This window comes from Zonotrichia leucophrys, chromosome 9 (assembly GCF_028769735.1).
Source record: "Zonotrichia leucophrys gambelii isolate GWCS_2022_RI chromosome 9, RI_Zleu_2.0, whole genome shotgun sequence".
In the NCBI taxonomy this organism is placed as follows: Eukaryota; Metazoa; Chordata; class Aves; order Passeriformes; family Passerellidae; genus Zonotrichia; species Zonotrichia leucophrys.
In genome coordinates, this window is record NC_088179.1 from 2,853,110 (window position 1) to 2,865,996 (window position 12,887).

The window sequence follows — 12,887 nt, forward strand, 5'->3', positions numbered from 1 at the left end:
AAACAAAAACTGCACATCCCAAGAAGAAAAAGTCAGTTTTCCGGAGCTTGGAAAGCATCCAGCATGAGTATAAGCACACATGTGTGGCAGCCAGACAAACCAGCGAGTCTGGCATGAGAGATTTCCGTTTTTCTTTCAGGAACTCTTCGGGACTAATGAAGATTTATTCCCCCCCTTGCAGAGAAGCCGCTCCTGGTCTGTGGCAGCGTGGCTGTCTGTTAGGAGAGCACACGCTGACAGCAGAGCCAAAGCCACCGCTCTGTGCGCCGCCCTGCAGCTGACTGCAAACACATTTCCCAAATACTGCTTTGCCATACAAATTCCTGCGGTTCCCAAGGAAAACAACGCTCAGAAACCCAGCTGAAAACAACCGGGAGTATCGACTAATAGAAACGCCACTTAAAATTCACAGAGCAATCACCGAAAGTTCTCAGCTTGGGACAAAAAAAATAGAAAAACCTCCAGGCAGAGCGCAAAGCTTGTCCGGAGAACAGGACAAGCAGGGGGGAGCGGGCGCCCAGGGACCGAGCAGGCTCTGCCGAGCCCCGGGCAGCGGGAGGGGTGGCCCGGCTGGAGCTGGGCACTTGTTGCGGGGCCGATCCCGGCGCACAAAGGCGCCCGCCCGCCGCACCGAACCCGGCCCGGCCCCGCCGGCCGCCCCGGGCCCCTTTCCGCCGCCAAACGGCCGCGTCCCGCCGGAACCTTCCCCCGCGCCGAGCCGCCCGCGCAGTTGAGCAACCGCGGTGTCGCAAGCGGAGCGGAGCGGAGCCCTCTTCCCGCGCAGCCCGGCACCGGGCCGGGGAGGCACGGCCAGCAGCGGGCCGGCAGCGCAGGGGAGCCCCGCCGCAGCCACACCGACACCGAGCCGGGCTGCCGGTGTGCCCCGTCCCGTCGTGCTCGGAGCGCAGCCCGGGCACAGCTCGCACACCCATTTGCCCGAGCGCAGCCAGCCCCGCACACCCACCTGCCCGGGCAGCAGCGGCCGCCGCCGTGTCCGCGCCGCCCCAGCCAGCGCGGCGGCGCTGGAGCCAGCGGGGAGCGCTCCCTCGGCCGCCACCGGCCCCGGCGCTGCGCTCCGCCGGGGTTACCAAGGCGATGGCTTCGCCCTCGGGCCGCCGCCGCCAACCCGGGCCGGGCTTTCGCTCTGCAAGCGCGGCTGGCGGCCAATGGCGCGGCGCGTCCCGCCCCTGCGGCCGCTCCCTTCCCCCGAGGGCCCGCGCTGGCCGCGCCTCCGGCCGGCGCTGCGGGCTGCCGGCGGCCGGGCCGGGGTCGCCTTTCCCCCGCCGGGCCGCGGAGCCCCTGGCGAGCCGCCCCTGGAGCTCCGGGAGCGCTCCCCGGCCCGCGGACGGACGCGCAGCTCCGCTCGCCCCGGGCCGGCGCTCCCCGGGAGCCGCTACCGCATCCCCAGGCCGGAGTGCGAGCAGGGAGAGCCGCCCTGGGCACGCTGCAGAGGCTCATCCCAGATAAAGCACCCTTCCCCAAGCGCCTTCTGGAAATTAGCTCATTATAGCAGCCTTGGCAATGAATTCCCCGCTCCGGTCTCATTTCAAGAGTCTTGGTGCTGAGCGGTCAGGAATAACTGCGTGGGAACTAGTACCTAAAAAAGGGGGTTTTCTAAGGCTTGAAAGAAGCGACCAAAGGAAGGCAAGGTAGAATGTAACCGGTAATGAAACAACTTTTGCATGCAGCGGGCCCGTCCCCACCCACTGAAATCAGCAGCAACATTCCTGCCGCCTTCAATGAGCACAGGGCGAGGCGTAGCACATCCTTGTCCACAAAGAGTATGCTCATATTATGCATATTTTAACATCCCTATGCTAATAATCATGCTGTATCATTAAGCTTGTCTATTTTAGTATGTTCATTTTTCCAGTTATTCCAGTTTTGAAAATGGATGGATGGATTTACTTCCTCAACTTCACTTGCCGGTTCTCAAGGCACCAAAAATCCATTAAATTTGGATTAAAACACATCTAGGAAATGTTTTGTTGTTTTTTACAAACCACCCAACCAACCACAACATCTATTAACTGGAAATCTCTGGGAAGGACAACGATCTCCCCTATTACTTCAGCAAATGGGATTTTTGCATGAATGGTGATCATGCAATGCTACCTCTAGGCAAATCTCAGTGGAAGGGCAGAAGTTAATGAGAAATCTTGCCTACCGTGTGTCAGTTGCCTTCACAGCCTGTCTGTCCTGTGTCAATTAACAGCTCCTCTTCCTGCTTTTAACCAGTTCCTTAATCTGCTCAGTACCACAGGCATTGCTCCTGAAAATCGTGCTGCTGCTACTTCACACCACAGAGTGTAGTAACTTCCCTTGACTTCCCTTCTTCCTGGAAAAAAAAAAAGAGTTGAAATGAAACTGGTTTATCAGGCAAATGTGCCACTCATACAAATGGATCGTGTTCTACATAACAAAGTTTAGTTCAGCATGTTGAGCCACTTGTTTCTTCTGTTTAAAGTTTACATTGCAATTGAAATCTATTTCTGAAGAAATAAGGCATTAATGAAATCCAGTAGTGTAAAAAGTCCCAGATCTGCAGTTTTTCAAATCATTCTGATACTTGTGGTTTTGACATTAAGTATTCCAGATAGTCTTGGCTTAGACACTGAAACCTTGGCTCAGTAGTTGGCCTCACTGATGACAAATGGGTTTGTGACTGGAAAGGCTTGATAAGGTTTCTTTAAAAAGAGCTATTTACTCTGGATGTTGCAACATTAGGTGGTTGCTCTACAGGAGCCAGTGCAGCCTCTGCAAAGCACAAGCCATGATGTGAATGACTTATGGACTGAGCAGAGGGCTACAACCCAGAGCCTTAAAAATCTCTTTACTCTACTGCTAACTGCCATTTTTTCAATTGACTAATGATGCCTTGAAGTGTCTACCACACATAAAGCCCCAGGCACCTTAAAACTGTCTTGTATAGACAATTCCTGTGAATTGACTTCAGTGATACCTGACCACACTGTTTTTCTCCAGGGTTGTAATCCCCAATTTCAAATTTCCTTTCCATTTTCTGTTTTATGCCTCCAAATACAATATCAGTATTTAGCAGGGGAAATAAAGATATCTCAGTCAGTAGTTATTAAGATATTTCAGATTCTAGTTGATCAGCTTGCATGATATTCATGTTCTTGTCACACACTGAGTTGTTACAGACAGTGTGTGTGACATGGATAAGGAACTTGCCTTGAAACATCTTAAAGAAACATTTTTATATCATATGTGGCATGCAAAAAAAAAAACCCACCAGACTTCAAATATCATTTTAATTTTCAATTTCCTTATCTTTAGATTGCCTTCCCACCCCCCTTCACAAAACAACAAATGTTCTATTATTCTGCCCCCCAGGCTATTGTTACATGTGTTCTCAGTATAATGAAAGGGCTTTGTCTGAAAAGGCTGGATCTGAGTCATGTCTTTGCATGTGAAACAGCTGTACACCTAGGGCACATTCTTGTTGCTTGAAAATGTGTCATTTTCAGTTTTTTTGGGTTTACACTCTCTGAATCCTGTGTCACTGCAGTGATCAGAAGAAAGGAACTAAGTTGTCTCTGTATTTGCAAACATCACAGAACTGTGGCAGCAGACCCAGACATAAAAAAGGCAAATGGAAATGCCATGTTAAGGATGTTGGGCCTGAAGCATAAAAAGGCATTCTGGAAAAAAAAAAAAATCTAAAGGACATCAATCCAGAACACAGCAAAATACAGGGCAGGAGATGCTTAGAAAGAATTCAATAGAAAATTTAAACACTTAGAGCAACTTGCTACTGTCTGACATTGTGATACAATGGCAACATCTACAAACCAAATGAGCTCTGGGCAGTTAAAGCACAGGAATGTTTTCTGGTGAATACAGACTGACACGAGAATCTCTCATCAGTAATTCTTTTCTTAAAAAAAAAAAGCTATATTCAAAACTGAGCAATAGTAGAGAGAATAATAGCCACTGCACTGCATGGTCATCCCTTTGCCAGCTTGCTGCCTACTGCTGTCCAAATAAAAGGCTTTAGAACATCTTGTGTATGACAAATAACATGTCACTCTCCTCAGCAGTCACTAGAGGAAAGCCAGTTTGCTTTGTAGCATTCAAAAAGTAGCTTGTCTGTTAACAAAACTTTAATCTCCCCTTTGAAGGCCCTTCTTCATCTAGACTAGAAAAAATATGTTCCCTATTCCCTAAAGTAGCAGGTTGGTACCATTTGGAAGGTAGAGTCATTAGTCACTGAAATTTAAGAAGTGTTAATAAACAAGTGAATATACTGGCTGTGACTATTTCAAACCGTGTGTTTAGTACAATAAATCCCAAGAATCAGGTTTAACTGTCAAAGCCTATATTTCATCTCCTGTAGGGAAAATTTTAAGAGATTCCCAATAAATGATTTCATGCCCTAGGTTAAAGTGCTGCAACACACATAAACAATATGACAGAGAGGATAAGGTGTATGGGTGACATGGTCCTGTATTAGCTCAGCTGATAAATGGAAGTTGGATAAGGTTGGATAAGGTTGGATAAGAGGATAAGATGTATGGGTGACATGGTCCTGTACCAGCTCAGTTGATAAATGGAAGTTGGTCTCCTGGACCTCTTCCATCTCTGCAGCTGTTAGACAGCCCAGCCTGTGAAACCCAAGCTGGCCACTGCCACCAGGACCTCTGGGGGTGCATGGAGAAGTGCTAATGGCACGGTGAGGGACATGGTGTGACACAGCACCTCAGGGCTGTGAGCAGGACGCTCCCCCTGAGGTGCTCAGGCAGTTCTGTAGTCCCTGTGCCTATGCAGCTCTAGCCTGGGTGTCTGTGAAAGCTGCCCTTGGTGTCTCAGCTGTCCCGGTGCAGGGGAACAGCAGCAGCAGCAGCAGGAGCAGCAGCAGGAATAGCAGCAGGAGCAGCAGCAGCAGCAGCAGGAGCAGCAGCAGGAGCAGCAGGAATAGCAGCAGCAGAAGCAGCAGAAGCAGGAGGAGAAGCAGCAGCAGCAGCAGCAGCAGCCAGCCCGAGCAGTAGCAGACTGCTAACCACGTGTCAGACAAAAGGGATGCTGGCTTTGGCTAATGGAACACCAGCCTGCAGCCACAACAAGCAGCTTTTAACCGTGCTTTGCTAAACCAAGTTATTGAAGACAAGTAAAATTCAGTAGAAGAGTTCTCTGAGAACCTAGAGTGTACAGGAACCAGAGAGGCAAACCCCTCAAATCCAGCTGCAGCAACCCCTCAAATCCAGTTGCAGCTGCCCAGGCACCATCCTGGCACTTCAATGTTCTGTTCCCCCCGCAGAATTCCATATCTGAGACCTCTCATTTTAAAATTTAAAGCCTAGCTTAAATGACACAGAGCCACTTTAAATCCAGGGCCTCTTCCTCACCCTCCCTGAGTCCCAGGCTGCTGTGCCACTGCAGAATCACCAGCAGCCAGCTGATGCACCCACCAGGGCACACACAGCCCTGCTGAGAACTGCTGGGCTCAGCTCTCTCTGCTTTTCCCCGCTCAGACAAGCTGTGTGAGCTGGTGAGCAGCAGCAGGTCTGACCCCTCCAGGCTCTCCTGGAGCACTGGCTGTGCTGGGGATCCCACAGAGCTCCCCAAAGCTGGCTCCTGGCTGGGGAACTGCAGAGTCCCTCTGCCCTGAGGCTGCAGCTGTGCCAGGAAGGGCTGGGAGCTGAACGCCACAGCCAGAAGCACTTGGTTCTACTGCTTCCAAAGCACAGAAACACCACAAAACCCCCCAGGAGCTCCTAGGCAGCCACTTTCAAATGGTGGCATTTTGATCACTTTATGCAAATTCCACTGTAATAAAGCAGCACATTTTTAATAGCACTAATCCATAGACAAACTGACTGAAAATACTTATTGTCACTAATTCCATACCATGGCCAATGTATCTTTCTGCATCTGTTCTGGTCTCTGAGTATGGTCACACTTGACAAGACAGCTTTTTCATGAGGTATGTGGACCTCCATCTGTACCAGAAAGTGAAGATTAAAAAAACTACTCAGACTTAGGAAGAGTAAGGCCTTTACAACAATCAACAGCATCCTGAAGTGGCCAGCTGACTTTCCTGCTACGTTCTCCCTTTATACACAAATAACTCTACATAGTCTTTCATTTTTCCAGTTTCCTAACACAGACTTTGTCAAAATAGTTCCATCAATACAAAACAAAACAAATTCTTTCATCCAAAAGGCCAGTGCCTACTAGAGCAGGACTTCTGTCCACATGTAACCTCACAGCCCACACAGACAAGTCTCCCACCAGCTATTTCCTCTGCCTACTTTGTGGGCCTGAACTCATAACCAATATTAACATTTTATTAACATAACTGGATTGTTAGAAATGTCAGTTTTTAGACGAGGCAATGAGTTCCCCTGTGTTATTTCCACCAACTTTTCTAATCAAATACAAAGATCCCATGACACATTTTGACAAAAAGTAGGGCACAGCCAGCTTATTTATTCTTTTACTAAAAATAGGCTTCAATGTCCAGCAGGTTGTGATGTGTGAGACAGCACTTCAAGTGTAACAGCTGCTCCTCCTGCCTCAACACATCTGTGTTACCAGTCCCCCTTTGCAATCTGCTAATTACCAAAATCAAACATCAGCCTTCACAAGGAGTTCCCCTTTTCTGAAATGCTTCCTATGATTAGGCTAACCAACAATTGGAATAGCAATAAAATATCTTCTCATCCTTACAGGAGGAGCTCCTGACACCCTTCCAAGCACAGCACAGCATGTTTTACATCTCTTGGGTTAATGGCATATTACTATTCTCAGCCAGAGGCAAAGACTAGAAAGAGATTCATTACAGGAAATCCATCTCTCTCTCAGCCTCTTTGCATATTTATTTTCTAGCTGTCCTTCTTGTTAAGGCAATTCTGATAACAGAGCAGATGTGACAACTGTGCAAACCAGCAATGAGCAGGAACACTATTGAGGCTGTCACACGTTTTAATGACTGTGGATATGAAACACTGTCCAATTTCAGCATTTCACCTTGAGGAGACTTTCAACTCATGTTTTGTCAAGTTTTCTTCGAGGACATCATTGTCCAGCCACAATGGTATAAGTTGGCAAGACTTTGTTTTGCCAGAACTGCCACAAGAGAGAAACCAGAGTCCTTGTCCCTCCAAGGACACTGATGTGGTTATCCTTTGGCTCAAACACATCTCCTGACCTGAAGGGCACAGTGGGCATCACCTCAGAATTTGGCCATGGAACTTTGCAAACCAGGAAAGACTTGCTCCAACCCACCTTGCATGAGTTACACGTGATGTGCAAACCAAAGAAAGAGATAAAAGCAAATGCGATATATTGCTGCTACCATAAGACACAAGTACTGCATTAACATTTCACTAGCCCATGGAAAACGTGATCAAAACAATAATTTCATTGCTTAGCACCACTATACCTACATAGCAGGACAAACTAAAAAAGTTGTTGTGAAATTTAAAAATTCTGTAAGCACTAGAAAAAATGACAAATACTACATGCATCATCATTCCTCAAAAATGCCAGTTCTACCTACAAATGGACTATTATTTTGAATCTCTATCTAAAATCTCAGATCATCATTCTTCAAAAATACCAGTTCTACCTACAAATGGACTATTATTTTGAATCTCTATCTAAAATCTCAGATCATCATTCTTCAAAAATACCAGTTCTACCTACAAATGGACTATTATTTTGAATCTCTATCTAAAATCTCAGATCATCATTCTTCAAAAATGCCAGTTCTACCTACAAATGGACTGTTATTTTGAATCTCTATCTAAAATCTCAGATTCTACCTTCTTCCCTCTGGTGACTGTGTTGTAATTTTAATACTACTGATGAGTTTCTAGTTTTAAAAGGACTACCAAAAATACGTATATATAGCAGATAGGCTTTCAAAAGGCATTTAAAGATGTTTTATTAACAATGTTTCGAGTCTAATACTAATTCATGTACAACTAATTTCAATGTTTATTTTTCTATAAAACTGTCCTACACTAAACCAGTGCAAACAGAGTCACAAGCACACACTGAAATTGCTGAGAAGCAAGAATGTTCAGTTCTCTGCTGCAGCAGACAGAAATAATTTCATCTCACAGTTCTACTAAACTTCTGATAATACAGAGTCACCAGCCCCATCCTTGGAAAAAAGCACATTTCAGAGAAGAATTATTAATGGGCACTGCACAACCAGTGCAGGAGAGATTCCTGGAATACTCCTAAAATGCCAGTGCATGTTTTGAATTCCTTTTTTCTAGCCTTTCATTGCTAGACCATCCAGTCATCCTGAATCAGGAAGACTCATGTTTATTTCTAGGAATTATATTTTAGACAGTTTTTTCGAGCTACAGATGCATCATCCTAATTTTTAGTCTATAAAAGTTAAAATCACTAAGTCTGGCAAGATGCCATCACAAAAAGAATTTAAATTGTTGCAATATAAGAGTACAAGTGTGTCATTCTTTGTTTCAAAACTAGAAATTAAGCCAGCCTTACTATTTTGGAAACTCCAGGCTTTGTGCTGAATCACCTTTTCCGGAGTTTCCAGGTACTGATTAACCAAAAACTGTGTGTTTCACCCCCTCTGCCTGGCAATCTATCACAACAAGTCAAACGTTTCATTTATACAACTCCCACGCCTTCAGATTAAACAACTATGCAAATGATGCCAAGTCTTTGTTTATCACAGCTTTGTCAGCAAAACAAAATCATCCAGCAGGTGAATCATGCAATTGCTGTCTGTGTGGATGAGGGGAAGCAGAGATGCCTGCTGAACTTCACGCTCCCCAGTCCATTTCTCCTTCTCCTCTCCCTCAGGGCTGTGTGCCTGCAGCCCTGCCCATGTGAGAGCTCTTCCCCAGCAGAAAGGCACAGCTCAGAAAGTGCTTTAGGCCCACCAGGAGAGCTCAGCCTAAGAGCTCTCTAAGCTCAGCAGAGTGCCCTTGCTGCCTCCCCTGCCAGGGAACATGAGGTTTGTTTCCAGAAGGAGAAGTGCATCCATCTCAGTGCCCCCTTCCCTGCTTGCAGAGGGCTCAGGGGGGCTTTTGTTGCAGTTCTGCTCTGCTCTGGAGAAACACTGACAGGCTGGCAGCCATCTGGGCAAGGTTAGGTCACCTTCACAAGAGGAGAGCACATTCCAGCAGCTCATAAAAATGTGGCTCAAGAACACTTTTTCTGTTCCTGGAATGTACCTCATTGCCAAAGAAGGTAGCTACGACCAGGAAAATATTCCATGGGGAGCAAACAAATCCTCCTGCCAAAGCCATTCCTCCCTGCTCCACCCCAGCTGATATTACACAAGTTGAATAATGCATGTCAAGGTATTAAGTAACATGTAAACACTTCCAGTAAATGTTTCTGCTGCAAGCCTTGCCTTAACTGGTATTGCTTCCCCCCTGTGATAATGGAAAAACATCTTCCTCAGTTCTTCTGCACCTAAAGCTCATTATTCATGAGGCACTTCCCACCAAACATTGGCTGGTAATCTTCCTCTTGCCCCATCTCCAGAGCAGATTTCAAACCTTTTGCAAACTCAGCTCTCTGAGAGATGGCCTTCCCTGAAAGCTTCTATTGGTCCTACAGCCAGCTCTGGGGAAGGCTGGTGTCCCAGGAGAGCTGCACTTCTGGTAGGAACAGATGACAAATTCCAATGGAAGCAAGCTGGGGGTTTTCTCTCCCACCAAGGATGTTTTATAGGAGCCTTGTCTTCCCATCATTGCCCAACAGTGAGATTCTCCACCCCAATTTTGAGAATATGTGTTTTCACATCTTTTCCCAAGGGGAGCCACAGCTCTTTCCAATCTGGTAGAGGAAATCTCCTTGGACAGCATATGCCAATAATTATAATTATATGCCAATAATTCCTTCTGCTTTACTGGCGGGGACATTCCTCAACAGGAGCAAAGGCAGTTCTGAGCCAACTGACCAAAAGAGGACATGGTTAATCACATCACTGGGATGAAGCTGGCTCTTGAATCACCTCCATGAGACTGAGAATCATTACTCCCAAGGGAGAACTGCCCAAGGAAATTTCTGGGATTTTCCACTGGCATTTGTACTTTCATGAGGGTTTTCTGTAGGAGACTGACCTAGGGTCAAGTATCCAAGGAACTCCCAGGGAACAACACCAAATTCCACTCTGAAAAATGCCTGGGCAGTAAGTTTGAGCAGAGCTGTTAAGTAAGAAGGTAACCTTATGCATTTTCTATAACTTTTTCCAAGTATAAATTATTTCATTTGATGTCTGTTAACTGCACAGGGCTGCGAGCTGTGGATTGAGTTGGGTTGTTTCCTTTCCATAAGTGTTTTCCTGGTAATTGAACTTGCAGCCCAGCTGAGGATGTGACACCAGCAGCACTAAACACTACTTAGATCCAAGCCACTACAATTGATAAGAAATATGCTCCTGTTTGGGCAATACATGGAAAGTGAAATGCCAGGCTCCTCCAAGCCTTCTCTGTCCCTGTTTACAGCACAGCCTTTTGTGCCTGCTCTCCCACATCTGGGAGAGGAGCAATGGGAATATCTCAGCTGCAGCTCTGTCTGACCACTGCACCACAGCACAGAGAGCACAGAGAGCATGGGAGCTGAAATCACACCCACCATGGCAAAATCAGGTCACAGCTACACAACAACTTCTCAGGAACTCATACAGGCTGATGGTTTTGTCTGGGCTGATCAGGACAGGCAGAAAGCAAGCCCCATGCCAAGAAGGAGCCTGTCCTGCTCAGAGGATTGCTCAGGAGATGGGCAATGACTGCATTACAGCTATCACAGGAATGCCAGTGCTCAGTAAGGAATGATTGAAGAAGTGTTTCCAAATGCTACTCCCTGCTGCTTTTAGTTCCCCCACAGAAGAATTTTTGGAAAGACCAAAAACCCTCCACAAACACCTTTGGAGAAAGCTTTGGCCAGCCACAGCTGCTTTCCTAGGAAAAGGTAACTCACTGCAGCCTTAATTCTTCTTTATGCTGTAAAATAACCTTTTCTTTTTTATGAAAGACTAATAAAATAACTGATTTCCAGACTTCTAAAAATGTTAGGGCTAAGTGGACACTCAGAAAGATATTTAGAAAGTCTAGACTTCTCAAGACCTGAAAAGTTCACCTGAAAAGATGTTTATTTTTCATCCAGGGCACTGAGGGCACTGAAGCTCAGGTAAAAATTCCTGGGGCAGATGAAATAGAGATTTTTAGATTTCACTTGAGTTAGCAACATGAGTTAAGCATTTAAATTTTACCTTGTAGAATTATGTGGTGAATTTTAACCTTTTCCTTAAGAAACCTCTGCCATGGTTCATAACCACATCAGGTTGTAGAGTCTATTTATTCTGTGTATCACTTCATAGAGAGGAATGTGATGACAGCAAAGGAAATGCTTTTGCACTGTCCTTTTTCCCCTCCATGCACCCAAAGCAGAATTGTGCTGCCCAGCTCCTGCCTGGATGCCTCTGGACAGGGACAGGGGAACAAGCAGGACCTGCCACAGCCCCCAGAGCAGCAGCACGTGGGATAAAGCAGGACACACAGAGCCAGGAGGGCTTTCCTGAGGGGGCTCCTGGCTGTGCACATTGCACACACACACAGATGTGTACAACCCACCCTCCTGCAACTGCACAGCAGCTCGTTGTCAGCACAGCAAGAAATGTTGTACTGTCACACACCATAAGTTGTGTCACACACCTTGAAGCAGTCTGCCAGCCCTCTCTGCAGATATCCCACATGCCACCAGGAGCCGGGAGCACACCCACACAGCATGAGGGCCAACACTGGATGGTGATGGCAGCTGTACACATTTGGCATGTGGAAATGTTTACAGAGCTGACTGCACACAGATCTTGCATCCTTATTGCTGTGTGGTCACCCACAGAGCTTGGAACAGAAGCGGTGCCAGCTCAGGGATCCACCCAGAGCTCACCCTGCAGAGCTGCTAAAGCTGAGCTCTGGTGTGAGCCCATCACAGAGAACATCCCACCATCCCACACAAATCCTTCCTTGTGCCCCACACAATGGGCACCAACACTCAACCATTGGAACTGAAACTTCAAGGACATCCTTACCGTGCCACTAAACTACATTTAGAATTCCTTTAGTCAAGTACAATTTTCAGTTAGGGTGACTCAGTTGTGGTGAGGACTACAGGTGTTTCAAAACAGCAAAAAAAGCAACAAGTATCAGCTCTCAAGCACCTTTGTTCTCAAGCACCATTAACCACAAAGCAAATAACTGGAGCAGTCACAATTCAGGAAAATAAATCTCTACATCCCGGTGAAAGCAGTCTCAATTCATGAAATAGCACCTGTAAACTTCCAAAACATCCTTTGCTAATTCCTTCATGTAATAAATCCAAAATAACCTCTTAAAACACTATTGTTAAACATTAGTCTTTTCCTTTGATAATTTAACTTAAAGATGTTTATTTACATCTTAAATTGCTAAATATTCCTCAGAGAAAAAGTCTCAATAAAGTATTAGAGAGATGCATACTTCACCTCTTTTAATCTTAGTCACATCTCAAACTGCCATTATCACAGATATATGTTAAAAAGAAATACACTCAGATATGAAAAACAAGTCCTGTTACAGCATGTCAGGTTTTCTATCAAAGAACATGCCATTACACTTTGTGGCTTAATAATTTTCAAACCTAAGAACTGATGATGCTCAGCTAAATTTTCCATAAAATATGCCTTGAAAAACAGCATGGTTTTGTTTTGCTGTTTTCTCTCCTTCCCCCACAACAACAGCTGGGGGAACAGTCATGCAGTTCCACAGTGGCTTGGCCATATGCACTCTATTAAAAAACTGATTATTTCAAGTTGCTAAAGATCAGGTGATAACCTCCTTCAAAAGATGAAAAAATGTGAACAGACCCTAATGAGTATCCGGTAGAAG

At 46.0% G+C, this 12,887-nt stretch overlaps 1 protein-coding gene across 6 annotated transcripts in view; it reads right to left on the reverse strand.

The window, feature by feature from the left end:
• PIK3CB (phosphatidylinositol-4,5-bisphosphate 3-kinase catalytic subunit beta) overlaps positions 1 to 12,887 on the reverse strand; it is a 97,254-nt gene that overhangs the window by 69,271 nt on the left and 15,096 nt on the right. For 5 of the 6 annotated variants that reach the window (XM_064721079.1, XM_064721080.1, XM_064721076.1 and 2 more), the window contains one exon: positions 2,168 to 2,338. The gene's annotated coding sequence lies outside the window, so the exon portion shown is untranslated. Of the gene's footprint in view, positions 1 to 964; positions 1,106 to 2,167; positions 2,339 to 12,887 lie in introns of those variants that run through there. The other variant, XM_064721082.1, reaches the window with a different exon arrangement.